The sequence below is a fragment of the Talpa occidentalis genome, unplaced genomic scaffold, assembly GCF_014898055.3.
Source record: "Talpa occidentalis isolate TD23 unplaced genomic scaffold, MPIMG_talOcc4v2.1 talOcc4.6, whole genome shotgun sequence".
In the NCBI taxonomy this organism is placed as follows: Eukaryota; Metazoa; Chordata; class Mammalia; order Eulipotyphla; family Talpidae; genus Talpa; species Talpa occidentalis.
The window spans coordinates 24,451,306-24,479,248 of NW_023604972.1; the positions used below are offsets into that span (position 1 = coordinate 24,451,306).

At 37.2% G+C, this 27,943-nt stretch overlaps 1 long non-coding RNA gene across 3 annotated transcripts in view; it reads left to right on the forward strand.

Moving 5' to 3' along the window:
- The first annotated feature begins 2,776 nt into the window (after positions 1–2,776).
- Positions 2,777–27,943, forward strand: part of LOC129144705 (uncharacterized) — an 87,427-nt gene continuing 62,260 nt past the window's right edge. For all 3 annotated transcript variants that reach the window (XR_008549147.1, XR_008549146.1, XR_008549148.1), the window contains exons 1-2: positions 2,777–2,860; positions 7,309–7,425. This is a non-coding gene — a long non-coding RNA (uncharacterized LOC129144705). The remainder of the gene's footprint in view (positions 2,861–7,308; positions 7,426–27,943) is intronic.

The following is a 27,943-nucleotide window of genomic DNA, read 5'->3' on the forward strand; positions in this document are numbered from 1 at the left end:
TAAGCATGGGTTCCAGAGAAGATTGATTTCAAACACAAAGAGTCTGGATGACCACAGAAAATGGACCTCCTTGGCCAGATTGAATTGACTATGACTGGTCCTTTCATAAGGAGGTATTAATGAGCAAGTCAGGCCAGTTTTTAATGAGAAAGAGAAAAGTAACACCTGAAGTCTCTAGCTGAAATTTGGTGTTCTCCTGATAAATAATTTGCAGAACATAAATATAAGGTGAGGCTACTCTATGATCACTTTGCATCAGGACAAAAATAAGACCACTCAGTAATAATGTCTGAACAAGTAATAGCCATGAACATTTTTCACACCAAATAACCAATTGTGATCAAGATGAGTGCTTGTTGCCTCTTTACCAATTACATCTTTAGCTTCAATCCAGATACCCAATCACAGTTATCCACATTTCCTGAGCTTCCCTGAAACCTCTCCACAAATCATAATTACAAATCCTATAATAATATTGTTCTAATACCCTCTTCTGCTCTCCAGTTCCCTGCTGAGTGTTTTCCCTTGATGCAAAGTACCATTAAACCCAACTTATTCAGCCACAGGTGCACTCCTGGTGACCTTGGGCTAGACAGTGTTGACAATCATTTGCTGTATAGACAATGATGTAGAAGTTAATTTTATGAATGAGGTCTTTAAAACTTTTCTATGGCTTAAGCAAAATGATTTGATTTTTATTTCCTTTTTCTTTCCCTTGTTTTGAACTGAGGTGACATTGGTTTACAACTCTGTATGTGATCAGAGGCAGAGGATTAAAAAAAAGATCAAATGTATGAGTAGCTCAAAACATGCAAATACTAAAATGCAGAAAGGCATAAAGAAACATCTGAAAAAGACTTTGATATCATCAGAAACTTGGAAAATCTCTCTTTTTCTCACTCTCTCCTCTATTTTCCTCTGAGTATTTATTTTAACTCACTTCCCTTTTTCCTGTAGAATAGTTTTCTCTGAAGTAATATAGACTCCTTCAGCTGCTAGAAACAATTACAATTTAGTAACACAGGGAAGCTGATTCCAGGGTTTGCATCATAGATAGTCACACATCTGGCTTGTCCCAAACAGAAAAAGTAAGACCACATGTCTTATGATTGAATAAGCTTAAGAACATGACCCAAACCCACTAATGATGACTCAAGGGCTAGGAACAAACTGTAAAAAGTGTTATCACATGTTGGAATTTTATCACATAAGCTAGTTATGGTCTCAATTTTTTTTGTTAACTTTATGACTCCTAAATTATAAACTGAAGAAATGTATATATAGACTCATTTGAGAATTGAGGTAATAGTAAATATTGCAGTCCTTACAATAAGCAGAAATTTTAAGGTATTTTAGACATAATATAACTTTTCCCTAGTATGTACTGTACATTTCATATTTATGAAAACACCCATCCATTTGGTCTAAAACAATAGCAAGACAGTGTTTAAATCACTGTTATGATTAGGCTGTGTTCTGATGGTCTTCCCAATGGCAGTCTCCTAGTCTCCTGGCCTCCATCTCAAATCTCTGAGAGCCACTTCTCCCTCCAGGGTTTGGCTGCTGCTACCAAACCAGCTCAGCTGGTTTGAGTAGCTCAAAACATGCAAATACTAAAATGCAGAAGGACATAAAGGAACATCTGAAAAAGACTTTGAAATCATCAGAAACTTGGAAAATCCACAACCCCCACAGCTGATATAACAGGAAAGTTCTGGGACAGAGGCCATAGATGGTACCAGGAAATAAGCACAGTAAGAAGAGACTCGCAGTCCCAGGCATTTGAGGGTGTCTATAATTCCAAGAATGCTGCATTTTGTACATCTGTTGTGGTCTCCACTTTTGATGGATGGGGAAGTATTGTATCACTTATGAAGGTATCTTCAAGACTCTGCACCTTACCTTTGAACTTCCTGTAAACACTGTGCATAGAAAGCTTCTGAGCCAGCAGGAGGCCCTTACCAAAGAAACAATATGGAATCAAAGAGTTTAAATCAAATGATGTCATACTTGTTTCCTTCCAAAAAGTTCAACCATGATATTAAATACAAGTTCACTGATTCAATGATGACTATGAACTTGAAGGTAAATGGGGAATACAAAGAAAAGGTGCTTCAATGCAGGGACAGGGTAACAGCAGCAATGTCTAAGACCCCAAATCACACATGTTCAGTGGATGGACTCCATGAAATGTTCATGTTTAATGAGGACTACAATATAAAGGCCACCTGTATAAGCAGTCTTTCGTATATGGTCCTCTTAGAGAAGGAAATGCAAAACAGTTCCTTCAGTAGGGGAAGTATGCAGGATACTTGATGTAAGAGTTTGAATTGAGTCCCCTGTACCACTTGTGGATTGCCATTGAGAACCATGACCAATGCATTGAAGAGGGGAAGCACACTTCTGCAGAGCAGCACACACCCCATGCCCTTTTTGCCACCATTCACCTGTCCTATCCAAATGATGCCCACCAGCTAATGCTGGCTACTTTGACTACTGGAGATAGCTATAATCCAGTTCAGCACTAGGTGGGGCAGGTCTCAGCAGTATCTGTAAAAGTCACAGCAGTATCTGTATACTCAGGGTTCCTGAGATTTGTGTTGCCTTTTCTGCTACCAGAACCGTCTTCCCAGTCTCTTCAGAGGAGCTTTCTCCTCCTAGCTACTATGCATACTATCCATGTCCACCAGTAGTCAAGCCAGCAAATGATCACCATGGCCTGTGTGACCTAGGCCAATGGGTCACAATGGAATCACAGTAATTCCACCACCCTCATCCTTGGGTCACCTCCTGCCCCAATGGGTAAACGCTACAGCATCGACCTCAGAGACATGCCACCAGACAACTCCTCATCCCCAAGGTGGGGTGCTCTAGAGTGTAGTGCCTCCTCTCTCAGCTTCCTTACCACTTTATCCCTACATCCCTATATCCACCACCACCACATTCAATCTTATGTCTACCAGTAGTTGCCTTCTGCTCACTGGGGAAATGGAAAATTGTCCAGGCCATGACCTGAGACCTCCATGAGCAGAGTGAACAATGACCTGTCTCTTCCCCCAGCAGCTCAGATCAGTCTCAATCTCCCATGCCCCCCTTTACCTGAGGGAACTGAGGGATTCCTGACTGTACCTTGAATGGCAGGGACCTCAAAGTGGGCAGGGCTAGGGTCCCGGTGTGGAAGGAGGGTTCCTGCTCTGCCCCTGCCATTCCCAGTCCATCTTGACCTTCCATCCTTTCTGCTATCCCCCACTGCAGATGAAAGAACTTATATTTTCTAGTCTTTATAACATCAGACATTCTTCCCCATTAACTTTCATGATCTTGTAGACACATATATGCACCATAAAGGTGGTTGGACAAGAACTTCTGTTACTTTCTGTACTTAAAAGTATTTTAAAATTTAAAAGATATTTTAACAAAAAAATCAATATTTGATCAAATCAATTTTACTTTCTATCAATAAGTATTTAGACTAGCATTGATTGGCTATCTCTTTAACTTTTAATCCTTACCCAAGAATCTCATACTTAACATGTGGTTGAGTTTAGCTTATAGCAATTCACAAAAATAAAATTATCAAATAAGTTCAACCAAGGAGGATATTTATAAATAGACTTGATTGTTGCATAAAGAAAAGGATTTTTATTGGGTAAAAACCAAATGCTTAAAAATTATGTGAGTTCAGGTTGTTCAGTAACATCCTCAGTCCCAAAATGTCATAAAATTAAATTGTCCATAAAATTAAGTTTTCATGCTGAAAACTCATAAGTTTAAAAAATTATTTATTGGCTGTTTTGACTGAAAAAGTATATGTGAACTGTTTTAATCAAGCATTTAATGATTTCCAAAGAATGTAGATAAGTCTCGTTAATATTATAAGGAATTGTTAACATGCTTACATTTGTATTGTAAATAAAATTTTGCTTGGATCCTTTTCAGAGAGATATTTTGAAATGCTTATTTAAGTAGGTTAGTAATTAAGTTTTCAATCTCTTGCAAGAGTGATGTAGTCTTTAAAATAAATGTATACTTACATTAAGATAGATTAATGTTCATAAAGAATGTTTCCCAAAATAATCCCCTAAACACCACCTCATCAATATGCAATATGCTCCGGGAGAAAAGTTTTCTGTAGAACAATATGCTTAGGGAATTCTATACATTGTTTCTTTCTGTTTGATAGTCACAATACATTAAAAATGTATTGCAATCTTGTGGCATAGAGATTGGTTCAAAATAGTTTAACTTGTATTTAAAAATCCTCTATCCATGGAAACCTTTATCTTTAAAATAAAAATTTTTTCTTAGGATAAAATTTCAACTGTGTTGCTACTGAGAAAAATTAGTGTATTACTTGCTGATTTTTTCCCTGAAAATTCACAAAATTCCTCGATAAAAATAAATAATGGCTGTACTCAAATTTGAAGAAAGAAATAAGGTGATTAATGAGGCAATGCATAGAACAACATATATCGACTTTTTGTTCTACTTTAGGTGGCTAGATCTAATTGGAATATTTTTTTCTAACGCTAAAATCCTAGAGGCTTTTCCTCTTACAGTTCAGGAGAAAAGACTCAATTCAACAACATTTATTGATTGCCTACTGTGGGCAATGCATACTTCTAAGTACTATTAGGGAGAGAACAATAATCAGACATTAATTTTTGTCAGACAGAATTTCAGCATCTCGTAGGGAATTACCTTCTCCACTTCTAACACTTATTACTCTAAGATAAATTGTGAAAAATACTTGACTGAAGAATGGACAAAATGTTTACAAATCTTATAGCACAGGGAACAGTAGATAAAGACTTCCTGGAAGAGGATACAAAAAAGATTAACATATTTGAGCTTGGAACTGCTCAGGATGATAGGGTCATAACTTAAGAGGTCAGTTCATGGACAGACAGTTATGAATCGAAATTACACAACAGTTAAGGGATGTGATATGATATGTGGTATGACTGGAAAAAAATAGCCATTGAAATATTATAGGGAATCTATAATTCTAGGAAAAAGAATTTGAACCTGACTTTGTACTATGAAAAACTGGATATTGAGTAGCCAACTGAATATTTAAATCAAGGATTATCTTTTGAGTAAAAAATTTACAATTTTCTAAAGATAATTCCAGTGGAAAGATATCAGACAAACTAAAGATCATATAACCTAGAGACAGAGAGACCAATTTAGAGGCTATTTAAATTATTCAGAAGAGTATTCGAAGGCCTGACTTATAGCAAATAGAAAGAACTGGAAATTGCACATACAGGAAGAATTTCAGAGACAACACAGTGTAAATGATTGAGACGCAATGTGGGAGCATGAAAAAGTTGAGGAAACACAGAGGATATGAAACCTTGGATCATCGAGGAAGATGAAATGTATGTGGTTTTCTAGATAAGTGAGTTAAGCTCTCCTTCTTCTAATTTCTGCTCTTTGCCAGTAAAACCACCCCAACACATAGGGACAACATTCACTCCAGGATCCTCACAAATCTCCATTTACCGGTGGAAATTGAAGTTTTGAGTCTAAATGACTTAGAAGGATGAGGATTCTGCAAGGAAAAAAGGCAGGAGAAGCAAGAATGGAGAGGAAAAGACTGCTACTTACTTGTTCTTTAAAATCTAGAGGTCTTGGGCCTCCCCTGGTGGCACAGGCAGTTGAGCACAGCCCTGTGAAGCTGTCCCCAGCATCTGCAGCACCGGTTCCATCCAGCCGGTTGGCGAGGGTACCCCATGGCGCGGCAGACCTCTCCTGTCTAGCCTGCTGCTCCCCTCAGCAGTGTATTATTTTGTCAGTCTTCCTGTTCTGTTCCCTGCTCTGTCTCTGGTAAATCCTCTCACCCTCCTGCGCATTTGGCCTGGACTCCTGTTCTTGTATAAAAAATAAATAAATCTTTAAAAGAAAAAATGAGACTCAACAACAACAAAGAAACTAATCCAGTCCAAAAATGGGCAGAAGAGCTAAAAAGAAACTTCTCTGAAGAGGAAATGCAAATGGCCAACAGGCATATAAAAAAATGTTCAACATCACTTGTAATCAGGGAAATGCAAATCAAAACTACCATGAGATACCATCTTACACCAGTGAGAATGGCACATATTAAAAAAACTAGCAACAACAAATGTTGGCGAGGATGCGGAGAAAAAGGAACTCTTCTGCACTGTTGGTGGGAGTGCAAACTGGTCCAACCACTATGGAGAGCTGTGTGGAGATTTCTGGACCTACTAAACATAGAGCTTCCATATGATCCAGCAATTCCACTCCTAGGTATTTACCCAATGGACACAGAAACATCAATTCCAAAGGACACCTGCACCCCTATGTTTATAGCAGCACTATTTACAATAGCTAAGCTTTGGAAATAGCCCAAATGCCCAAAAATAGATGACTGGATCAAGAAGATGTGGTACATATACACCATGGAATATTACTCAGCATTCAAAAAAGACAAACACATGCAATTTGCAGCAACATGGATGGCACTGGAAGGGATCATGCTCAGTGAAATAAGCCAAAAAGAAAAAGAAAAATACCGGATGGTCTCACTCATAGCAGGAATCTAGAAAACTTAAATAAGGGACCAGGAAAATGAATAACTATAAGAAAGTGAAAATCAAAATCAACAAAAAACTATGAACCAGAGATACTTTTTGGGGGGTGGGGGCGGGAGGGGAGGGATTGGGGTCAGAATGGGGGGGTTGAAATTGTATGGGGAATATAAAAATAAAATTAAAAAAAATAATGAATAAAAAAAAAACATAGTAATGGGAAACAGATGGCTGACTATACAAATAATAATCCAGTAAGCACTGAGTACTGTGCAGCGTACAGAAAAAAAAAAAAAAGAAAAAAGAAAAAAAAATCTAGAGGTCTTCCATCTAGGGAGCTCAGAAATAAAATAAGTCATTAATAATCAAGACAGTTCAAAATTAGTGTTTTAGAGAGTCAGTTCTTCAAAAATTTAGTGAAGTTAGCAAAAGTTGTTAAATTATGAGATGAAAGCCTTTTAATGGACAGAATGTAGATAAGCCAAGCGTGGAGTGGACATTCTAAGTAATGTGAATAAAGACAAGGACACTTGTGTACATGCAAGTTCATTTACTTAATCTACCATCCATTCGTTTACTAAGTTTTGAATGCCTACTAATGTTCAGACAAAATCTATAGAGAGTATTAGAAGATAATAAAGTCAGACAAAGATAATTGTAGTAATTTATAATCCAAGTAACCCTTACTGACTGACCACTGCAGGAGATTCTTTGCCTACTTCAGTGATTTAATCTTAGTAATATTCCTTTGTAGATAAGCAACATAGTTTGGAGATATAGAGGAACATGGTATCTTTTCAGAGAAGAAAACCACATCAAGCACGTGTTCTGGTGCAATTCTTCTACACATCTTACATACGGTAACTTTCAGGTATGGGTGCAATCATTTTTAAATTTGGAGGTTGAGAATAGAGAAAGATTGTGAAGGATCTCAAAGTTAATGACAGGATTTGTTTTAGTCCTGAAACAGACGGAAGACATACTAATTCTGTATTATCAATTCCAGGCAGGGCCACACATGACTTTCATAGGACCTAGACTCTTAAGCTCTTTGTGTTCCTACCTCCATAAAATGTATTAGCAACTATATTTCATGACTGGATTGGTATAAAGATAAATATATATAGTTTAAGATCTTAAACCATTGTGGGCTATCTTGAGTTTCAGTAATGTTTGTTCTATGTCTTTGAAGAATGCCACTGAAACTTTGATTGCCTTAAATCTGTATATTGCTTTGGGTAAAATAGTCATTTTAACATTGTTCTTCCAATCCATGAGCAGGGATATGTCTCCATTTCTTTGTGTCTTTTTCTATTTCATGTAACAACATCTTATAGTTCTCATGATCTCTGTCCTTTGCCTCCTTTTTTCGGTTTAAATATTTTATTCTTTTTGGTGCAATAGATTCCTTGATTTCTTTCTCTTCTGGCTTAACCACTAATTCTCTACTCTCCTCCCAAGAATAAGGTCTGCTAGCCACGCACCCCTCTTTATTAAATGGACCAGGCACTATTCTTAATTTCCCTTGAGTAACGACTTTCAGTCACATCCTCCACTGGGAACCAAGGGCCTTCTCACCCTCTGGTTACTCCAAGGCAAGTCTCTTATTTCCCTCTCACTGTTGATGCTGTGCTGAATGAAACCAGTGAGATCTGCATGGTGCAGTGAGTTGCTCTGCCAGACATGGAGCACGTGTGATTAATATGCTGTTGTCTTCTCATCTGCCCAGCATCACCTGTCCCTGTTTTGAGTATCATTGTCCTCTTGGCCCAGGAATCCCTCTCTTACCAGTGGATGAATGTCAGAACAGCTTGTTAACACTATATATTAATATTAATGATTTTCTTTGAATCTAGCTCATTTTCTAAATTCGTATTTTAAAAAGAAAGCTGTTTTGTGAACTCCAAATGTATTGCTGTTCCCATACACTGTGCACACTGGAGAAGTAGACACTGGTCCAATATCCAAATCGACTGCAATAATATTTTGGGGTGTACTTTTTAAAATATAAACTCTTTATCTCAAGTGTTTTTAAAAAGAGAAGGAAACAATATGCATCCCCATAATTTTGTAAGGAAAACAGTTCATTCTAAATTAAGCTGTTTTTCCTTTCCTCATTATACCTAATACAACTAGACTTATGATCACCCTTAAAAAGTCATTACCAGAAGATTTGAAATGATATGCTTAAATAGATTCTGATTGCTAAGGCAGGAAGAACATGGACAATATGCTTTAAATCATTTTGTGAGCTATAAAAACCTGCATGAGTGTAATGAGTCATCTTGTCTGGGTCAGTGAATTTTAAAGATTGCTGAAAAAGCCACAGGGTTTCTCCTGGGTATGTTGCGAGTTATTGGAAGGGCATGTATAGAGGTGGGTGGGGGCAACAGGTTCTGCCCTAACCTCTGCCCCTTCCTCTTCTCTCACTCCTGGGTAACTTGAAATAACCAGTCACAAAAGATTTTATGGCAGCAATGATCCTTCTGCACCTGATGTTTTAAAATTTGTTTCTCCTAATCTTATTTATCTCTGACTTCATCCAGCAAATGTAGAAAATTTTACACTTGAGAAACCAGAAGATTAAGTCAAAGTTGAATTCAATAAAACAAATTAATGTGAAAAAAAAAACCAGTTAATTGCAACTTGGTAATAATGACATACGCTTAAAGTGATGAATTGAAATACAAAAATTTTTTTGTTGTTGTTTTCCTTGTTGGAAGATAAATGTGGGCATCTTGAAAAACCCCTGAACAACTTTTTGAACTTTAAAATGTTACAGTCCATTATTTATACCAAATATACACAAACATGTGTATGACAATGTTTGCTAACAATGTATTCTAGGGTTGCCATCCCTTAACAATACATTCCCTCTCAGCTTTCCTATTTATGTCCTCCTCTTACCTACTTCAAGTGGATATAAGAAACACTGGTTATCATCCTGTTCATTACAGTCCTTGTTTTGAAAGAATAATTCCTATTGTCTCTTTTACAAAACCAGGTCTCGGTTTTCTTAACCTTTCTTCATAACTATTATTTTTCAGTTGTTCAAACATCCTTCTGATTTCTCTGGACTTTCTTCATGGCCTCTGTAGGCATTTTAAAAAGTGAATTGATATAATCTCTACCAAAGACATTGCTATTTTGCCTTTTAAGGCAAACTTCACATAACGTGATGTTTTTTCCTTGTTATATTTTTCAGGGATAGTTTGCTATGTACTTTTTAAAGTCTAGTATTATGAATATTCTACTTACTAAAAAGTTTCTGAAGGTTGGGATTATATCCTAAATATAGTTAGTCACCAAACGCCTTCCATGATTGCATGTTATAATCAAAGTAATACAGAAGTAATAAAAGGCACAATGATAAAATGCTCAGAGCCAAAGTGGGAAAGAGAACAGGAAAGAACAGAGCAGAACCAACAGAATTCACCTGTTTCTAGGTGCTCGCCATACTAATCTATTTTCAATATATTCTTAACATCCATGCTATACCAGAATTATTTTTGACATTGAGGATACTGAAATGACAGTAATGTTTCCTGTCCTCATAAATTTTGTGACCTAACAGGTAATATGAATGTTGCAGGAATACTTACACAGTAGTTACTCATGATCTTAAGAAGTGCTACAAAGGACGAGTACTAATCACACTGAGAACACAAATATCAGGGTACCTGCGGGGTGGGGGTGTGATGATATCTTCCTGGGTGGGAAGGATTGATAGTTATGGACTTTTCCCAAAAGTAATGCTTAAATTAGTTTCTGAAAGTAGGATTAGTCTGAAGCAGAGGGCAGTGTGGATAACCAATTCTCTCTCTTACTCTTATAAGAAGTTAGGTGGTACCTGATTAGATGAAATGTAGTGATTATCTTTTCTGTTTTGCTTAAAGATAATTTTAGACTTTTCTAGTGCAACATTTAAAGGAACTAATTGAACCATATTGCAGAGACACTTGCAATTAGATTAATTTTAATTAGTTACAATACATTTAAATTACACAGTATGAAATTGAGTTACTTCTTGCTCTAATATTTCTTTGTGCAGCAGCTTCATGATGTGTTTCTATTTTGGTAAGTGAATGTTACATTTCTGGCTTATTTCAAGTGTAATTTCATTTTCATTTTTTTAAGGCAAATAAATTGAGTGAAAATTAGTTTCCCTTTCTTGAAATTTCATTTGCTTATTAAGGTTAAACCATCCCATAAAGTGTTTCAAAGGATACTATGCCATGTGGAAATAAGACAGATCCAACGGAGGGATAGTTTCCTCTTTATATTAAACATTTGAATGATATTTTTTTCTACAAGTATGTTGCTAGTTAAATAATCCTAATTTAAGAATATCTTTATTAACGATCATCTTAATCCTTTAAGATTAAGGATTATTTTAAATCTTTTTTCTTTTATTCCTCCTCCATGTACATTTGAAATTTATTACAGAGTCAGGAGAAAAGAAAAAAAATGCAAATAATACTTTTTGAGTGAGGACATGAGCATATATTTGATGGAATAACTATTGACAGTTGGTTGTATTGTCAGATCTTTCACTGAATAAGTGAACTCTTCATTAACAACTTTTAACTGAAGAACAGGCTACAATGAAACTAGACAAAAAAAAAAAAAAAAAAAAAAAAAAAGCCCAAACAAAACAACAACAAAAAAAACAAAAAAGATCACATAGATCTCATAGATTTTTTTTAGAATATTTCTCTATCACTCTTGAAAGAATTTCTCCTGTTTATCTGCCCAAACTGTTTGCTCTCATAGCTGGTGTCCTCTGCCCACCCTTTTTTTTGGAATTGATAATTTATATTCTACCTTTCCTTCCTTTTTTTTTTTTTTTTTTTTTGTAAACTGTGAATCCATCTTCCTTTACTGTATGTTAAGTAGCCACTGCTTTTTTTTTTTTTCTTTCAGAAAACTAGTACAAGTCAGATTCCCAGTTACTAGCTTACTTAAAACAACAATTTGTGTAGTTAATAGCCTCTTAGACTAAAATCTACCCAATGCACTGGGCAGCTCTTTGTCTATGTTGTGAGAAAGGCAAAGCCATTATGAATGGTATGTGATAAAATGATAATGACGAAAAATCACAGAGGCTTTCATCGAATGTGCTTCCAAAAACAAGGTCAATGAAGGGGTCTCTACTCTTCTATTTATACTCACATTAAAGGTAATGAAGCTCAAAATTTCCTCGTGATCCACTGGAGTGGAATAAAGACTTCCACACAAATTTGCAAACAGCCATTGAGTCATTCAGTTTAACAATGTGACAATCCGTTCTAATTCTCTGTAGTTAATCTTTAAATGCTATTACACATTTTTTTGAGTCAAGTGAAAGAAATGACCTTAACACAGCTCTTTTAGTTTTTTTTCCCCTTTGATTTTATTTGATTTTTAATACAATTTCCCCAGGTAGCTATTGGCTTTGCATGCATGGACATTATAAATTAAAGTCAGAAATAACTCCTCATTTTATTCTATTTTATATTTTATTTAACTCAGAAAATACATTTTTTAACACTTTTATATGTTTTAGGAATACAACTTCATACCTTTTCCAATTTATGATACTGCACCATGCCTACCACTAAAATTCTAACAACCTTCCACCAATAACCAATAGACTCTCCTCTATCTGTTCCTTTCACCACCACCTCCTACCCTCTTCTCCTCTAGGAACCATCTTTTGTTTTCAGAACCTTATTGAGTAGAATATGTGCGTGTGTGTGTGTGTGTGTGTGTGTGTGTGTGTGTGAAATATGGAAGTGATAAAAGTCCATAGATAGGAGAGTATGGGAAGTAGATTCTCACAAGTCCCTCCAATTAACTTGTGCAGACAGTATAATCCACAAATCACTGATTAACAAGTCACAATCCATGCATAGATGACCCACAGGCAACTTAGTCTTGCAACTATGTTTGCTTGATATTGGTGTTAGATTTGGTGTTAGTATGCAGTATTATAAAAATGGTATCAGTTGCCAATATTTAAAAATCTGACTATTTTGGGGCCTCCCCTGGTGGCGCAGTGGTTGAGCGCTGGGCTGCGAGGCTGCCCATAGCCTCTGCAACGCCGGTTTGTTCCCCAGCTGCTGGCAAGGGTCCTACAAAGAAAAAAAAATTCTGACTATTTTGCATGCATTATTGACTTAGTTTTTCTTGAAAAGGGTCAGTCTCCAGTTTGCCTGCATTTCTGCATGATATCCATCAACCTGAGTTGAGTGCCCATGGCTTCCTTGGGCAGGCCAGGGGCTCTCTAATTTTACTTGTTTTCTTAAATTGTCTTATGCCAGCAGTTAATTGATCTGTGATCACAGATCAAAGTGCTTAAAAAAGAGGAAAAAATTAAGAACTATTTAAGAAGTGTATTTCCACCTTGAGCAAAATATCATATAATAATTGTTGTATACTTGACTAAAGACCCAGCAGATGCAAGATCCAGTGACCCTCTCCCCTCATTTAACTCTAACCAGTCTCTCATATTTATTCAGAACATATACCAAAAAATTAAAATGAATTTTAATTTTTTGGTATATGTTCTGAATAAATTCTTCCAGGTCATATATTTTCTTATTAACTGTGATTAATCTAATATTTAATTTATTCCATGAAGCTTCTCTTTTATATTTCAATAATTATGTTTTTTATTTTTTTGCTTGGTTCTTTTACTTATACTTTTTTCATTGTATCTTTTCCTTGTTTTTTTTTTTTTGTATCTCTTATCATTTTAGACATGTTTTATCATACGTTATAATTGTCACATTATCCTATGTTTCTGTTTGTGTGTCTGCTGATTCTCATGTCATCAGCGGAATGATAGGGTATTGTTCAGTTTGTACGGTCAATCCTATTAAGAGAGGATTTGGGGGCCTCCCTGGTGGCACAAGAGGTTAAGACACAACCTACGAGGCTGTCTGCAGCCAGGGAGCAACCCACATGGTGCAGAAGACCTCTCCTAACTTGCCTGCTGCTTCCCTCAGCAGTGTACTTCAGTCAGTCTGCCTGTTCTGTTTCCCACTCTGTCTCTGGTGAATCCTCTCACCCTCTGCACCTCTGGCTTGAGCCCCAGCTCTTGTATGCATAAATAAATAAATCTTTTAAAAAAAAAAGAGAGAGAGAGGATTTGGTTTGAGTTGGCCAATTGTTCTAGAGACATTACTAACTCAAGAATACTTTGATTTAATTTCTGTTTAACAAAGCATAGGTGATTGAAATTAGTCTCTAATAACTTGTGGTGTAGGATCCATAATTATAAATCATAGAGGAGACTAAATTTTCCATCCAAAATCTCAGGTCCAAATATGAACTTCATTATTTCCTCTTTGTGCAGATATATGGAGTTTTTAAGTTGACATTTTTGAGGAGGTAAAGCTCTGAAAGTCCAGAACTTTGTGCAAAGTATCAGTTCCAATTTTCATCCATACAGGCTTTCACAAGTCCTCCTATGAACATCAAAACACAGAAACCCTCTAGGTTCTTGATGACAATGAGTTCCCCAAGGATGCTGAGTGTCAGTTTTTGTACTCACTACTTTGCCTTTCAATGACCTCTTCGTTTTATGACCTTGAGGAATTCACTTAAATTTTGTTAATAAAACTTTGAATATAAAAGCACATATATAATATGTATGTATACTACATATATATGCATATATATATATAGGTATATAATATTTTACCCAACATTACTATTTGCTTTGTGGAGGAGAGTTTTCAGGTTATCTAACCTATAATATTGCCAGAAATGGAAGTTTCCATACTCAATAGGAAAATTCATTTATTCCAAAAGCTATTACTGAGTGTCCATAATTTAACAGGTAATGTCTATTCTGTATTATATTAAAAACATATCATATATATAATATTAATGAATTTTTAATGTAGTAAGGAATTAACCAATAGAGAAAGAATAAATGATTTAAGTGACTTGCCAATCAATATTGCTAAAACAACCCAGCTTTTTCAATATATTTCATATTTTGAGTACACTCAGAAAATAACACTTCTGATATATTCAGTTTTTCCTGTTTCCTAACACAAAAATACTTATTTCACTCTGACTGCATTGCATTTTACTCTGACATTTACTTTCTGACCTTTTGTTTAAATGTGAATAAATAAATGTTTATGCAGATAGTCCCTAACTTAAGATAGTTCAGCTTGTGATTTTTTGATTTCACAATGGCATGAAAGCTTTATGCATACAGCAGAAACCATACTTTGAATTTTGCATTTTGATCATTTCCCAGGCTAACAATAAATACTCTCTTGGGATGTTGGACAATGGCAGTGAGCTGTAGCTCCAGCTCTGTCACAGGATCTTGAATGAAAACAACCTATCCAGTCTGTTAATTACTATCCATATAGTACTCAATACATCATATGTGATTGTCAACACTATTATAAAACATGTTTTGTGTTAATAATTCCCCAATTGTAGACTGATGTCAGTGTCCTAAGCAAATTCCAACGTAGAAAGTTTGAAGTTGCAACCAAAAGTAAAGCAGAACTACAAGGAATTATATGTTGTGTATTGGATGCATCTAAATGACAATAATAGAAGATGAAATTATAATTCAGTCAATAATTATAAAAAACATTTGCTATTTTATGTGAAAATCAATAGTATATAAATTATATTATCCTTGGGCCTCCCCTGGTGGTGCAGCAGTAGGGCGCTGGGCTGCGAGGCTGCCCGCAGCCTCTGCAGCGCTGGTTCATTCCCCAGCTGCTGGCGAGGGTCCCACAAATAAATAAATAAATAAATAAATAAATAAATAAATAAATAAATAAATGGCAAGCCCATTTTAAAAAAAAAGTATATTATCCTTGTCCTCAATAAACTTTTCTTCTACTAAAATTAGTTTTCCTTTTGTTTAATTTTGTTTAATTACAAATTTAATGAAAACATTTCTAACAATATAGATAACTATATTATAAATAAAGTTTCTTAACCTCCCCAATTCCCAGAAATGTTTCGTTTGCTTGCTGTATACCCTTCAAAATATTCTTTATTATTCATGAAAACACATGTGTACACTCAACTTTTGTTGGTTTATGAAAACAACATTTTACTTTGTGACTTGTTCTGCAAGTTGGTTTTTTAACTAAATATTTTGTGGTCATTTTTCATTGTAGTACAGAAAGACCACCCATATTTTTAGTGGTTGCATGGATATGCTGTCCCATAATATGCAACTATTTTTAAAAATTTCAAATATTTAGGCAAGTTCCAATGTTTATCTTAAATTGAACAGTCTATAAACTAAAAAATATTATCTACCCAAACAGTGATGACCTGCTGAAAAATATCTGGTTGGAATGTATATACTTTTCCCGTTTGTTACCACTTCACTTTGTGCTGTGTAGATCAATTCCAAGGGCTTTCTGAGACCTGGTCTTTAACTAAACAGCACTTCTTCCAAGCCATAGACTACCTCCAGATTCTCCACTTTTAGTTTTTCAAGAGGAAAATTATATTTATAAAGATCTTGAGTCTCATGGCCAATAAGAATACTCCTATATAAAAGTAGGTATGAAAAGAATGAATGAACTGGAGGGATTAAAATGGAAATGCTATCAAAAGCATGCTTTATGTGCACAGACAGCTGTGTATTTCAAAAACACACTAAAATTAACATGTTCAAGTATCTTTGCTTGATCTGGATAAATAGCCTATGGTTTGCAGAAAAAATTACATGTTTATTCTGGTTTATAAAAATCCATTTTAGAGATACAAATTGGATATGGACTATGAGAGTTATGAGTCTTTCTAACTCATAAAATAAACATAGCTAGTTTCCATATATTTAAAGGAATCAGTCTACAGTGCCTTAAGTCTAGACTCTAAAGGGAGAAAAATCATTTCCTCTAATGTATATTTAATAAACAAAACTGTCTACACAGAATTACTAATAGAAATTGCTTGGCCTACCAAATAGTCTCTGACCCAAAAGAAGATCATTAGAGAATGATCTTGCAATTTTTGAGTGAAAACTTGCTGTCTTTTTTTTTTTTATTATTGAGAAACTCCTCTTTGTGATAGGTATATTAAAAAATCTATTTCCTACTGTGTTCTCCCCACTGGCCATTGCACATTTTTCTACTGACCCTGAAACAATAAGCTCACTTCCAAACTGGCAGATAACTTCATTTACTCTGTTGGTAAAACGATATAAGTCTTTTAAAATGCATTACCTCCATTCTCTTCTCTCACCCTAAAAATGTATCTGTAGTTTTAACAATCATCTTTCTCGAATTTATGGGAACACGTATCCTCACACCTCTCCAGAATTAAGCTCTTGCTTCTGCCCTCAATTTTATATTTTATTAAATATTATAATTTTATCATTTATTTATGCATTAATTTCCTCACTGATTTAAGCTCCCATTTAAGACAACAGTGTTTTTCTTATATTTGTATTTCTTCAGTGTCTGCTCTTTATCTCATATATCAACCCTGACTTAAAAGATCTTCAGAGTCAAACTTTATGAAGATATACAACAGAGATGTTGCCAGACTAGGACTCTAGCAAGTTTCTCCTAAATCTTTTTGGTTTATACTAAGCCTTTAAATTTGTACTCATGAGTATCTTTAATAGCTTTTTAGATCTTTCTGGAGGTAGGTTTCTGGAGGTAGGTTTTAGATCTTTCTGGTAGGTAGATACAAACACTAATGAAATAAATGATTTATAAGTATTAAAGTTATCAAAAATCTTATTGATATACATTTTAGATATCTAGAGGTTAACTACCACTGTACTTAGCACAGCAAACTTTTATTAGATCTATTTAGACTCAAATTCGGTTTGACTTTCTTTTTTCATTACCTTTTATTGTTTTTTTTTGTTTGTTTGTTTAAAGTTTCAGAATTCATTTATCTGCATATTTAGTCCTTACAACAATTATCTGGTCATTCAGTCTTCTAATATTGTACATCTTTTAAAAGAAGGGGCATGTTTTACTGAACTGGCTTATGCTTATTTTGAAGGAACTGAAAAATGATTCTTCTAAAATGTCAAGAACACTGTATTATATCCTACCTTTATTCCAAACTTCTACAACACATATATTTCTATACAAAGATTTGTGAGTAGAACTGGTAAGTGAGAAAGTTATAATTGGGAGAGAAACCTGACCTCAATGACTGGGTCATGGCATGCTTTGACATCACTGCTCCAAAACCTGTCAGACCTTCAAAAACTCTGACTAAGCACCTGTTGCCCAACATGAAATGTGACTGAAGTTCTGAGCTGGGAAAAACTGTCCAAACCTTGACATGGGTTGGGGTGGAAAGTAAGATTATTGATAATATTATGATGAGAGCTCACCAATGAAAAACTATAAGCTATTTAAACAAGTTGGAAGTAAACAGAGTACCATAATTGCCTATGCATCTTTTTATAATAAATACACATTTTTTTGTTGTTGTTGTTCAGATGAAGAAAATTGCCAGAGAGAGTGTTTATGGAGAAAGAAAAAGTCTTCCTGATCATTCAGTGGGCTGATGCTCCAGGAAATATGTTTGCAATGAGGCAAATGTCACTGGCCCTTAAAAAGAAATCAACCTACCAGCTTTTCAGGAAGTACAGTGCCAGATGTCTCATCAGTTTCTGGAGCAGAAACTTGCCTTTTACTCAGGCAAGGGAAGAACAAGCAGTACTTCAGGAAGGTGAGGTCAGGAGAAGCTTTATTACTCATGCATAAGGTTTCAAACCTGGGTAGCTCTGTTAGGTCTGAACACTGGTCTAGAGACAAAGGGTCTCTTTTATACATAACCATCTTACAATGGTAACATCAGTCAGTGAGTACAAAAGTTCTTGACAAAAGGGGGAAAGATGCAGATATCCCAGCATGGCTTGGGAGATCAATCAGCCTGGCTAGTGGTCCAACCATGTTAGAATGTCACCTCCTTTAGATATGTTTATTAAGGAAGCAAACTTGTTATTTACATTTACTTTGCATTATTTACTGCACCAGGCCTGTGACTCTATAGCAGGAAACAGGAAAGATTTTGTTTGCTAAGCAGTTCATTTCCTCCCTTTGATGCCTTTGTGAATTGTTATCTCATAGGGCATCACAAGGAGACCTGACCCAGTAGGATATGGAGAGCAAGGATTCATTTGGTAATATACTTGAAAGATGGCAGGATTTGAAAGTAGGAGACTCACACTTAAGGTATACACAGTAAAGAGGCAGGAAGCGGGTGGAGCAGAACAGAGCATACTGGTAACAGTGAGACCTTTCTTGAATAAGTGTGCTGCCCTAACAACTGAGTCCAGGAGACAAGGGACCGACCACTGAAATAGAGACAGTGAAGCATACCTGAGAAACTGCAGAGCCAAGAAGTTTGAAGAAGGAAGACTTGCTTTTGAGGATAAGGAAGAGATTGAGCAGACAGAGAAAGGAAGTAATGCTATTATTAATTATGGAGGTAAATGAATACCTATCAATTGAAGATTGATTTACACTATAAAATGTACTTGCTTACTAAAACATTCTCTCAATATTAGTCACAGTATGACTTGGCACTCTCATAAATCTTGACTCCCAGGCCACTGGTGCTTATGTTACACTGCTAAATTGTAAATTAAGAAGGAGGAGGGTATTAGATTTGGGTCAATGAATTGCTGCTGACAACAGGGTCTTTTTGAGATAAATAAAGGAGGACTGAAGAAATACATTTTCCTTATGCTCTTAGTGATTGTGGAGAGGTCAGAAAAAAAGAGCAGCCTATAGCTAGAAAAGAACATTACAGGCCCTCCCCTGGTGGCCCAGGCAGTTGAGTGCAGCGCTGTGAAGCTGTCTGCAGCCTATGCAGCGCTGGTTCGATCACAGCGGGTGGGTGAGGGTCCCACATGGTGTGGCAGACCTTTCCTGTCTCACCCTATGCTCCTCTCAGCAGTGTATTTCATCAGTCTGCCTGTTCTGTTCCCCGTTCTGTCTCTGGTGAATCCTCTCACCCTCCCGCGCATCTGGTCTGTGCCCTGGTTCTTATAAATAAATAAATAAATAAATAAATAAATAAATAAATAAATCTTTAAAAAAAAATACAAAACTCTGAAAAGAATTCACTAAGTTAAATTACATATAAGAGATTTAAAATATCTCCTGAAAATAATTTTCAATTTAGTCTTCAGTGGAAAAAAAAAGTACAGTTTTAATGTAAAAGTGTTCAAGGCAATAAAGCTCAATAAACAAATATTTCGGGAAATTCAAGAAGGAAAAACCAAGTCCTCCTCCTCCCCCCCAAAAAAACCCCAAACAAACAATCAAACAAACAAAAAAAATAATAGAGTTGAGGAATGGAAGTCTTGGAACCACTTACTGTATTTTTTTTTTCTTATTTCTTAAAGTGGACAAACCTAGAGTATTGAAAAAATAAGGTAGGATTTTTGAGAGAAAAGACTCAGTAATGAGAACACATTTTTTTTTTAATAGAGGCATGTTTTATTTGTTTGTTTGTTTGTTTGTTTGTTTATACAAGCACTGGGTACAGTCAGAAGTGCGGGAGGGTGAGAGAATTCACCAGAGCCAGAGCAGGGAGCAGAGCAGGCAGAAGGATGGAAGTACTAGGCTGAGGGGAGCAGCGGGCGGCAGGAGAGGTCTGTGCGCCATGTGGGACCCTCCTCCGGTAGCTGGGGAGCAGCCAGGGATCGAACCAGCACCGCAGAGGCCGCGGGTGGGCAGCCTCGCAACCCAGCGCTCAACCACTGCGCCACCGGGGAGGCCCATGAGAACACATTTTTAATTGCCACTGATGGAGGACAAGAATAGGAAAAAAAAAAAAACTGAAAAGGAGGTGCACCACAAGACCAGAAACCTGACTCACACAAGGAGGTGGGGGTAGAAGAGATTAGCATAGCCAGTGACACAGCTATGGAAACCAAGATCCTTAGGCGCAGACAACACAGTTATGGAAACTAAGATCCTTAGGTATAGATGACACAGTTGCAAAACTAGTGTCCTTAGGCATGGAGGCCTAGATTACAAAGCATAACATCCAAGCAGGTATCCCAGGGCACATCCAAAGGTAAAGATAAGGAAATTGAGCCCATTGTAGAATCTCCAGTCCCTTTCAAATTCTACATAGTTATACAAAATTAGCAACCAACTGACAACTCACAAGGAGTGAGCCCCTCCCAAATAGAAGAAAATTATATCAGTTCAGTGTCTGCACAGGCTCGGGGCAGCAATCCCACTGCCCACCTGTGACTGTGCAGGTGCTTCTTTTCACCAAAGGGCAGAAGCTTCCTGCCTGCCTGTGACCTGTACCTGCCGGGGCTTCTCTTCACTGATCTCCCTCAGCAGAGGCCACTCTCCTCAAGGCCAGCCTGCCTGCAGCCATGCAGGCCTCTCTCAGCAAACCTGTCCCTTTGGGACAGCTCCTCCAGCCCGCTTGTGTCTATACAAGTGTCCTTTATTCTTCTGTCCCTTTAAATATAACTACCATCTCTGTCTTGTGAAGACACTCACCTGGGAAACTCACCACGTGTCATTGAAAGGGGAGCTCTGGTGAAACTGTTATAGGGCAGGGAGAGGGTCAGCCCAAACCCCGCAAACCTGCCTATTCTATATAGGGTTCTGCCATTGGCCGCATCAACACAAAACATATGAGATTTTAATGGGAAGAAACTTTAATACAATTAGTGAACAATACAGAAAAGACAAAGAATACAGTTTCTAAATCAAGCACCCAAAATTACCCGACCCCTCGTGGGTAAAATTCCATCCAAATGGGATTGGTCCAGAGCAAGGCCCCAAAGCCTGCCACAAGTCTAAAGCATCTTCCAGTGGGGACCCACAGAAAAGGGTCAGAAACAACCAGACAAGACCGGAAGGAAAAGAGCAAAATTGAAATCAAGATAAAAACTGCCATGGTCACCTCCCCACGGGTTTCACCCACATCTGTGTCACCCAGTCCATGACCAAAAGACAAGCGCAGTTTCTTCACGTGTCTCTAGGCCCCATGTGCCTCCTCCAGGTCTCCTTCTTGTTAGGGGGAAAAGGATGTCCTAAAGCTAATTCCATACAGGCTTTGTGGACTCCACCTCCACCCCAGGCCAAAGCCAAAGACACTGGGAACTCCAAATCCCATCACCACCAAAGGGAAGGTGGCTGGGACCTGAGGGTGGGGTTAAGCAGCCAGGTTGGTATAAAGCCAGACACGTGGGCTTTGGAGGGTTTCCCCCATTTTTGGCTCTCCACCAGCTCACAGCGTCTGGCCAGCTCTGAGAGTGCTTTTGGGATTTCCAGGCCGTGGGATCGGGTAGGACGCATTAACGACTTTATTTCCCTATTTTCTCCCTGAGTTGTACATTTTCCTTATTTCCTTTTCCCTTGTAAATAAACCTTGTATTAACCTTTTGTGTGTGCCTGTAGTGGAGTATTAATAAGTCACTTTTACGCGCGCAGGTGAGGACCCACCGCCAGGCAACCCGTTCAATATCGGGGCTGCCCTATAACAATTTCACCACAATCTGTCCTTATGGGATAGCTGGATTTCTTACATGGAAACTCAGAGATCCCCAGAACACAACACGGAATCCACCAGATCTTTATAAAGCAAAAGCTGCTAGTCTCATTGTATCACTTCTACCACGTTTGAACGCATAAATAGTATATGTCAATAATCAAGTACAGTGGACCAATAAAGAGCATGGAACGCCAGAATCACCTCGGAAAGTTTTGCCATTAAAAATTCACATTCCTCCCTCACGAAAGTTATATTCATACCTTCTGCAGACCTCCCAAGGGGTCTAACTCCTTCGGGGCATCTGACTGAGGCTCAAATCCCATTTCTTGGTTTCTAAACCAGGTTGTAGCATGGTTTACACCTACCTGCAGTATTTTCCTATGACTCGGCTCTTTAAGTTCAGTTTCTTTGGATGGAAGACCAGGGATTCAATGGGACAATTATCTGCTTCACATTTGCTGAACATACAATGATGAGAGGGACAAGGTAAGCACAATAAACTCCACCTTTCACAAGGACTGTGGAAGGAGGCAAGGTGCACAGCAGCAGTGTTGTGGCTCAGACGAGGGGCGAGTGCACCCTGTGTGGTCACTAAGGTTGTTTAATATCTGTAATAATTAGTAAACAACAATTTACTTGCCTAAATTAAATCTCAGAATTCTCTATGTCCCCACACATAGGCAATATAATGGATGTCATTCATTCATCAGTCTTCCTCCCAACAGAGGCACATGGCTGGACCCTTCAGTCTGATACAATTCTGCTGAGCAGTCACTCATCCACAGCGATTCTGAAATTCAGAGTCACATGACGCCTGTCCTTTAGTACAGTATAGCCTGGGCAGTGGTTCTTCTTGCTCCCTGGCTTCTTTTTCTCCGTTGCAGGCTGCACACCTCAGTGGCGAAGATTAAAGCTCCATGCATTGCAAATTGTGTGACAAAGAGCAGGTGACATTATCTCTCTGAGCCTACATGTCATCATGGGGATTTTCTACTAGTGAGACTTAAATGAGATATTACATATAAAATCAGTACTATTTTACAAACATATATCACATATTAAAATGAAATATTTAAATAAACTACATGTAAACAACTTAAACTTTATCTGACATGAAGTAATCCTCAATAGAATTACACTATCATTATTGTTTTATATATGAATCTGCTCCATAAAATGTCATATGAAGTGAAAAAAAGATGGTCCTAGAAAAGCATTGTATGCTGCTCAAATAATATAAATAGATATATAATTTTTTCTATGTGCTCATTTACACAAGAAAATAATTTGAAATTGTCAACACTTTATTTGCAATTGGGAATACTTGAAGAGATGAAGTGATAACTGAAGATTAGAGCAGAGTATAAATCTTAAAACTGGAACATGAATTGATTTAGATTATACAGTGCACAAAATCAGTGTAAAAAGTTATAATTAAGTTAATTTTCCAACAAATTTAAAACATGTTCAGGGCAGCATGAAGGACTTTGTAATAGTCTCTTTTTTATGAAAAGGGCACATAATGTAAAATCAGTTGTCATGATGCTCTGGTTGCAGGGGGATGGTATCCAATTATCCTCATCCACTACTAGAAGGCTGTGTAACATGTTACAAGGTGCTGCTTTCAAAGTCCAAAATGACAGTCCCATCAGGAAGTCATATCCTGCTCCTCCTTCCAGCAAGTATTGAAATACTGAGGGAAGTCAAGAAGAGTTGAATCTTTCGGAAGGCCGGGTGAAAGCATTGATACATTGGAAGGGAAACAAAAGTTCCCCCTAGATGTCAGATCCATGTTGTGTGCATAAAACATTGTTTAAAATATAATGTCTGCCCTCATTTTATCTTTTTTTGAAATGTGTCTTTTCGTGGCTCCTCTTGAATTCTTTCTTCAACTTAAGATTCGAAATTTTCCAAGTTGTTTAAATCAGCCTGCAAAGGAGCAAAATGGAAACCATTTTAAAAATAACTTTTTCTAAATAATGGACAAGGATCTGAAATTCAGTCATACACTCAGATCTACAAGCCTTTGGCCCAGTGCTTGCTCTTGGGTTACTGAGTTTATATCCTGAATCTCTCCCTCTGTGTCTGACCTAGGATTTCCTTAATTTATTGTCTGACCTTCACTATCTACTTCCTCAGTGAACAAAAATCTCACTTTTTCCTAGGTGCTTGCTATTTTAAGCTAGTTGTACCACCTTTACTAAGTGATAGAAAATACCCAGCATTTTTTACTTGAGACTGTGTATACTTGGCTAACAGTTGTTGCTCACTCTTTGTGACATAAAATCTCACAATCATTGTGGTTCAGTCTTTTGGTGCCTGCTGCATGAGAGAGATTGTTTGGAATGATTGTTATAATTCTCAGTTCTTATTTCCCTGCTATGAAATCTCATCAACTGACAACCTCCGTCAATTTCTAAGGCAAATCTGCATAGTAAAGATGTCCCTTGGATGCTGTTTTTACACCATCCAGATGTCCCTTTTTGGAACTAATACAATTGCCTCAGTAGTTCTTTGTCTCATCCTATAAAATGGTCTTCACCTCACATCCTACTGTGATACAAAGACTTCTACCTTAACTAGTCAATTTAGGACATGTGTGATTTCTGTTTTGATATTTAATGTGCTGCTTAGTGCTGTTCAGCAAAAAGTTATTGTGACAAATCAACAGCTTTGTTGTGTTTGTTTTCTAATTAAAATGCACCTGTAAAGTGTAGCCAAAAGAAATGCTGCATTTATTGACAGGCTTTACTGAGCAGGATATGTTCTGTATGAAATAATTAAGTCTTTATAGGAAATTCCTTTTAAAAAGTAGAGTTAGTCAATGATGCTAATCAGTGCAAAAGAAAACAAGAATGGATAATTGAAACTAGAGATAGTCCACACACCCTACTTTTCGCATCTTTTTTTTTTTTCTGAGCACTGACCATGTAGGAGTGTTTCAAGTGGGCTAACAACAAAGTTTTTTTCATAATCTTTCCCATTATTAGAAAAAAGAAATGATGTATACAAAAAATCACCAGCAGATGGAGGAAGAAAAGAAATGTTTCCTAGATAAGTAAACAATTATTTCTTATTTCTATCCAAATTCCCCTGAGGTGGTTGAGGAAGGAGACAACAACCTTGTGAACAAGACCCACACACTAGAAGTGGCACTGAAACCTGCCCAGCGCTTGGAGCAGGGGTCATTCCTGCGTTGTTGCAACTAGGAAACCAGACATGATCCAATGGGAACCTTAGCTGAGCCCTGACTGAACACTAATGTCCCCCCTTTGTATCTTCTTTGAACTGAAGATCTACAAGCCTGATGCTTGAACAGCAATGACAGACTGCACTTTGATGGTCAGAGAGATATTTGTAGTCACACATGCTCTTCCAGAGGGTTGACATTCTCCATCAGAGATAGAGTGTGTACTCTCTCTTTTGGAACAGGGGAAGCTATGCTCTGCTCTAACCAGCAGAGTTAGTAGTACTGCTGCTGTTAGGCTTGCAACACAGCTCACAATGCTTTTCTCCTGCAACCCTTCCCCCTGGAGCCCAGCCTCCTATAGTGAGGAAGACCCATCAGCATGAGGTTGTGTATAAAGGAGCTTGACCAACAGCCCAGCTATTGTCTCTGCCTACATGTACTGCCAACATCTTGAGTTTAAGTGAGTCTTCATAATGTGATTCCAGCCTCCAACTTTGAGACTACAGCAAGCTTCAGATAGCCTAGAGCCCTGAGTGGGAAGAAGAATGTTCACTGTGTTACCTATTTGTAACTTTTACAACATATGAATATATTACCAAGTTAAAACTAAATAAGATTTTTTTTTAAAAGAACTATTTTTTTTTAAAAGATCCAACTATATTATAGTAAATTTCTTTATGTATCGGTATTACTGCCAGATTAGGGGCACCTAGGATTTACCCCTGTACAGTCCCAGTGACTGCTGATGTCTGTGCTGAAGACACAACAGGAATTATTGCACTTGTGGGAGGACTTCAAGGTGACCAGTGCAGGCAGGACGACATAGCCACCATCTACTGTGCTAAAGAGATTCAGAGGACTTGAAGTGAAATTCCACATTGCAGATTTTGGGAAGACCTCTGGGAAGAAAGTAAAGACATGTAAGGAATGAGATTGGGCAGGAGTGCCGTGTGGGCATGAGGAAAAGATGTACGGCTTCCAGAAATTTTGAGTAGACTGAGGTGACTGAGGTAGACTTGCTAGAAGGGAACAGTATGCAGTTAAGAGGACAGATCGAGAATGATCTTCACTTGGTGAGCATGAACACGGAGCATCAGTTGTTTAGTTAGTGTAAAGGCCCTGGCAATCAAAACAAAGCTTGATGTGTTTTAATGATTGATGACTAATTGAATCAGGTCGTTGTTGCCAACTATAATTCTTCATCACTTCACTAACCAAGCCACTATATGTGGCTTGTATAACAGATGCTAGCTGCTTGGAATAGGGAAATGGAATTCAAAGAAACAATTTTTAATGCTATAGTACAGATTCAAAAGTTACTCTGTCAACCTCAGAAGACAAAAAAGTAGAAACATTCATTTGAAATTTCTGAACAGATGACTTCAGTTTATATTTACAATTTTAAATCACATCTCTACATACATACAAATTAGCATTTATTATATTAACATCTGGTGTTTATATAGTGCAGACAATCCCCCACATTGCAATTGTCACCTAAAAATGCTTTCGTGAATTTGTTTATTTTCATAGAAATAATGTTGTAAATGATAGCCAATATTCAGGCCAGTTTGCAGAAATTAATCTCAGCATCATGTACCTGAAGTTTTATATGGAGAGCATTCCTTTACCTCGATATCATGATTACACCCCACTCAGTGTGTCTGAGAGAATGCACTGCAACAACAGGAACTTATTTCTTCCAGTATTGCCATAGAGATGAAAGTACCAGCCTCTGAACATGAGCATGTATTCCTTCTCTGGTGATTTTAACCTTTCTATTATGCACAGTGAAGAGTCTAATCTATGGACACTACATTTTGGGTGTTCACAGATGAAAAACAAAGAACAACTGCCAGGGGCTGCTCTGGTCAGGCAGCCTGGATTCAAATATTTAACCTTTGCTTTTCTACATGGTTGACTTTGGACTAGTGATTTAATCCAATGACTTTCAAACTGTGCTACATATTAGAATCTCCTGGAAAAATTAAAAAATCTTCCTGCCACATAGACCTGAAACCTTATCAGTTAAATAAATTCTGAATCACATTTCAGTATTTTTACCCCTTTTCCTCCAGACGATCCCAACCAAGCTTGGGCTTCTGTTCATCATCTGTGAAATGGAAGAATTGATAGTTGCTATCTCTCAGTGGAGTTAGAAATTGAAACAAATAATCTAGGTAAAGCATTTAGCACAGTATCTGGACCATTAAGCTCCTGATAGAGTTTTATTTTTATTTTATAAAAATCACTCTGACAGTGGAATTATTCAAACCATCTGTGTTTTTCAGAAAATGGAGTGATTATCTACGTTCCATCTCGCTCCTGCATTTGGTTTGTAGTCTCTATCCCCTGGATCATCTGTCAGAGTTTCCCTATACCATAAACTTGTATGTGGAAAAAGGATCAATACCTGGGTGCAGAAATAGGTCTGCCCTTATATGAGCTTGTAGATGTTGGGGAAGGCTTTGAATCTGTCTGTGGCATCTCTGCATTTTCCACAGAATTGCATTCACTAAATACCAGCAATGGGCAAGAAGGCATTGCCAGGCTCAGGGATCCAGGACATATAAATATCCAGGCTCCTATTCCCCTTGACATTTCCTGTAATTACTGTTATTGTTCTCTGGAGGGAGGGAGGGAAGACAGAAAAATATATTTTTGTTATATATAAACTGACTGAAAAAAACAGAAATTGGCAGAGAGAAATGCGGTG